Below are 4,709 nucleotides of genomic sequence, written 5' to 3'. Positions count from 1 at the left end.
CCTAAAAATGTGCCCACTGTAGAAGATCACTGGACGACCCACACTCAGTGACACCAAATTAATAATTAAAACATTTTAAGAAAAAATATTTCCATAATTTAGTAAAGCAAGGTTTAAAGCAACAGAATAAGCTGTGAAATACACAAGTCAAACATGGAATATATTTCCTGAGTATTTTCAAATATGCTAATTGCAGGGGTAAGGGAAAAGTGTCTAAACTCATTTTTCAAAGATAAACTATGTAGGTAAAATTGTTTTATGCATCACATGAAGAACAGGTTTTATGTGTGACTTTGCAGCCAATTTTCTTAATTGGTATAGACAACCTAAACAGCTTAAAGGTATTTCTTGCTTATTAAAAATTCTCTTTATAAACTGCTAAACTTACAAGAATAGATTCATAATGAATTCACTCTAAGAAGCATTTGTCAAATTTAGAAAATTTGAGAACAACATGCTAACATCTTGTTCGTGCTGCTTATGTGTCTAAACTCCCTTCTGTAAATTATTGCTTTGTTTCTTGAGAAAAACAGTTTTAGCAAATCTGTGATTAATAATGGTCAGCTAGTTGCACTGACCTATTCTGCCTTTTCTTCCATTAAATCAAATTTCTTATTGCCTCCATGTCTCCGGAATGTATCCAAGTATGTGCATAGTGAGTTGGAGTCTATTTATTTCATTAAAAAGTGGTCTGATATTTTCAATACTGTCATCAGATAATATTTTTGTGAGTTTTTTTTTGTGTGGTGGGAATATTTTATGTGAACTTTGTATGGAATATCTGCATTACAGAGGAATATATAAACCCTCTGGTGAAATTAAAAAGGGGTTTGTATAGTGAACAAAATATAAATAAGTAGGAGCCTGGCAACTTAAATGAGAACAAAGAATTTGGAAAATTTTCCAATACTGCAGAATTATTATTATTATTCATCTTTAAATCAGTAAGAAGACATATTACACATTGTGTGGGGGGGTTGTCTTGTTTTATGGAAGAGAAATTCAGGACCTTCAGACCATAGACTTCATTCACATGTTATAGTGACTTACGTGATTTGACTTGGATTTGAGGTTGCTGAATTCATTGTTCTGAGCTCCTGCTACCCTCAAATTGGATTATATCCACTAAAAGGAGATAGAATATATAAAAGGGAAAGTCATCAACAGACTGAGGATATTGTGTTTATTATCTACTTCTCATACATGCAGAAAATATGATGTTGGTACTATTAAATTATTCAGCAATTGAATGGTCCTTGGACCAGAACTGTGTTGCTCAGTGACGTTTAGCTGACTACAGCCTAGCACTTGGTCTGTGGATGGCATATTAGCTGGCCTTTTTAGCCAAAAAAGTTATCCTTCCTTTGTGAAAGTAATGTGAAGACTTTACTCATCTCTCTTTAGATACTTACCATATTTTTGAAATAGGTGCAACATTTCTGGCATAATTTCTTAAGGTTAGTGGTCATAATTTTGATCCCATCTATTCCTATAAATATATAAAATAATATATCTATGTATTACTCTATGGATCTAGTTCTATTTATAAACCTATATTTATCTACGATCCATTCCTATCCATATGTAAAACTATAGGTATATATACAATTTTAAACCACATATTCAACTATATATATGTAACTTCAGAGAAATATATATTTCTTTAAAAACTCTTGAAATATAATTCACATACCATATAATTCACACTTTTTTGAGATGTTTTAAAAATTGAAATATAATTCACCTACTATAAAGTCCACCCTTTTATAATGTACAATTTCCTGGTGTTTAGTATATTTACAACCATCACCACCATGTAATTCCAGAACATTTCCATTACCCCAGAAAGAAGCCCCATACTCATTAGCAGTCATTCTCTATTTTCCCATACCCTCACACGCTGGGGCAACCACTAACATACTTCCTATCTCTATGGATTTGCCTATTCTGGACAATTCATATAAATGGTATCATACCATATGTGACCTTTTGGGTCTGTCTTCCTTCATTTAGCATAATATTTTCAAGGTTCATCCATGTTGCAGCATACATATAGATTTATTTTTCTGGCTGAATAATATTCCATTGTATGGATATATCATATTTTTTAACAAATTAATTTTTCTTGTGATAAAAACAAATAACATGAGATGAACCTTTTTAATAAACTTCTGAGTGTAAAATACCATATTGTTGACTATAGGTACAATGTTGTACAGCAGAGCTCTAATTTGCTCATCTGATTTAACTACAACCTTATGCAAATCAACTAGTAATTCTCCATTTCTTCCTGCCCTCACCTCCTGGCAAAAACCATTTTACTCTTTGATTCCATGAATTTGACTATGTTGATATGTTATATAAGTGGAATCAGGTATATTTGTCTTTTTGTGAATGTCTATCTTATTTAGCAATAAATAATGAACTAAAAGGCTTCTGCACAGCAAAGGAAACAAGCAATAAAGTGGAAAGGCAACCTGGGGAATGGGAGAAAATATTTGCAAACCATATACAAGATTAATCTCCAAAACATATAAGGAACTCCTACAACTCAATAGCAATAAAAATTAATAACCCAATTTAAAAAGTAGCCAAGATCTTCAACAGATATTTCTCCAAAGAAGACATCCAATGGCCAAAAGGTACACGTCACTAATTATCAGGGAAATTTAAATAAAAACCACAATGAAATATCACATCACACCTGTCAGGGTGGTTATCTATCTATTTGTAATAATTGTTGGCAAGAATGTGGAAAAATTGGAACCCTTGTAAACTGTCAGTGGGGATGGAAAATGTTGCAGCCACTATGGAGGTTCCTCCAAAACATAAAATCAGATGTGCCATATGATCCAGCAATTCCACTTCTGTGTACTTATCCGAAGATTTAAAATCTTTGAAAAGATATTACCACTCCCATGTTCACTGCAGCAGTATCTGCAATAGCACAGATGTGGATACATCCTAAATGTCCATGGATAAAGAAAATGCGGCATATACATACAATCAATATTATTCTGCCTTATGAAAGAAGGAAATTCTTCAATATGTGACAACATGAATGAGCCTTGAGGACTAAATTTCTGCTTAGTACCAAGCATAAGGAGAATATAATATATAAAGAAAGAGAAGGGAACTTTCCAGAATGCTCGGTGAGAGGTGGAGGAGCAGCAGCTGCCCAAGCTAGGCAGGGCTACATGCTCCTTCCCGCTCCTCCACGTCGGCCTCAGCCTGCTCACCGGCTGTAGAAAATGGGGAAAGAAACCACTTACTGTGATGTTTTGGGGGTCAAACCCAATGCCACTCATGAAGAGTTGAAAAAGGTTTGTGGGAAACTGGCCTTGAAGTACCACCCTGATAAGAATCCAAATGAAGGAGAGAAGTGTAAACAGATTTCTCAAGGTTACAAAGTTCTCTCTGATGCAAAGAAAAGGGAACTATATGGCAAAGGAGGAGAACAGGCAATTAAAGAGGGTGGAGCAGGTGGCGATTTTGGCTCCCCCATGGACATTTTTGATATGTTTTTTGGAGAAGGAGCAAGGATGTAAAGAAAAAGAAGAGGTAAAAATGCTGTACATCAGCTCTCAGTAACCTAGAAGATTTATATAATGGTGCAACAAGAAAACTGGCTCTGCAAAACAATGTGACTTGTGACAAATGTGAAGGCTGAGGTGGTAAGAAAGGAGCGGTAAGAGTGCTGTCCCAATTGCCAATGTTCTGGAATGCAAATAAGAATTCATCAGATAGGACCTGGAATGGTCCAGCAAATTCAATCAGTGTGCATGGAGTGTCAGGGCCATGGGGAATGATCAGTCCTAAAGAAAGATGTAAAAGCTGCAATGGAAGGAAGATAGTTTGAGAAAAGAGGATTCTAGAAGTTCATATTGACAAAGGCATGAAAGATGGCCAGAAGATAACATTCCATGGGTGAAGGAGACTGAGAACCAGGACTAGAGCCAGGAGATATTATCATTGTGTTACATCAGAAGGACCATGCTATTTCACTCAACGAGGAGACCTTTTCATGTGTATGGACATACAGTTGGTTGAAGCATTATGTGGCTTCCAAAAGCCAATATCTACTCTTGACAACCGAACCATAGTCATCACCTCTCATCCAGGTCAAATTGTCAAGCATGGAGATATCAAGTGTGTCCTAAATGAAGGCGTGCCAATTTATCGTAGACCATATGAAAAGGATCACCTAATCATCGAATTTAAGGTAAATTTTCCTGAAAATGGCTTTCTTTCTCTTGATAAACTCTCTTTGCTCAAAAAACTCCCACCAGAGAAGAAGGAAGTAGGAGAGACTGATGAAATGGATCCAGTAGAACTCGTGGACTTTGATCCGAATCAAGAGAGATGGCGCCATTAAAATGGAGAAGCATATGAGGATGATGAACATCATCCCAGAGGTGGTGTCAAATCTCTTAATGAGGCCAGTGAATGACACTCACTGCTGACATTTTATATGCAGTAGTGAATGAGTGAAGGACTATAATCATAATACGCTCACTACTTGCTATTGTTTTTTCTTATAATATTCAACAATAGTAGTGTTTTAAAAGTTAAATGAATAAACGCAAATATAAAAGCTGACTTTGCCCTGTATGTATGATGACCTCAGTGTGCAAGGTGAAATTTAACACCTGTAAAAATTGCTTTAAGAAAAAGTTCCCCTAGCATTTGTTAGGCTAAACCTTGTAATT

At 35.4% G+C, this 4,709-nt stretch overlaps 1 pseudogene; it reads left to right on the top strand.

Moving 5' to 3' along the window:
- Positions 1–3,251: 3,251 nt before the first annotated feature.
- On the top strand, positions 3,252–4,487 carry LOC105869637 (dnaJ homolog subfamily A member 1 pseudogene; annotated as a pseudogene).
- The last annotated feature ends 222 nt before the right edge of the window (positions 4,488–4,709 follow it).

The sequence above is a fragment of the Microcebus murinus genome, chromosome 15, assembly GCF_040939455.1.
Source record: "Microcebus murinus isolate Inina chromosome 15, M.murinus_Inina_mat1.0, whole genome shotgun sequence".
Taxonomy (NCBI): domain Eukaryota; kingdom Metazoa; phylum Chordata; class Mammalia; order Primates; family Cheirogaleidae; genus Microcebus; species Microcebus murinus.
The sequence above is the reverse complement of the archived record's forward strand: the minus strand, read 5'-3'. Positions and strand labels throughout refer to the sequence as shown.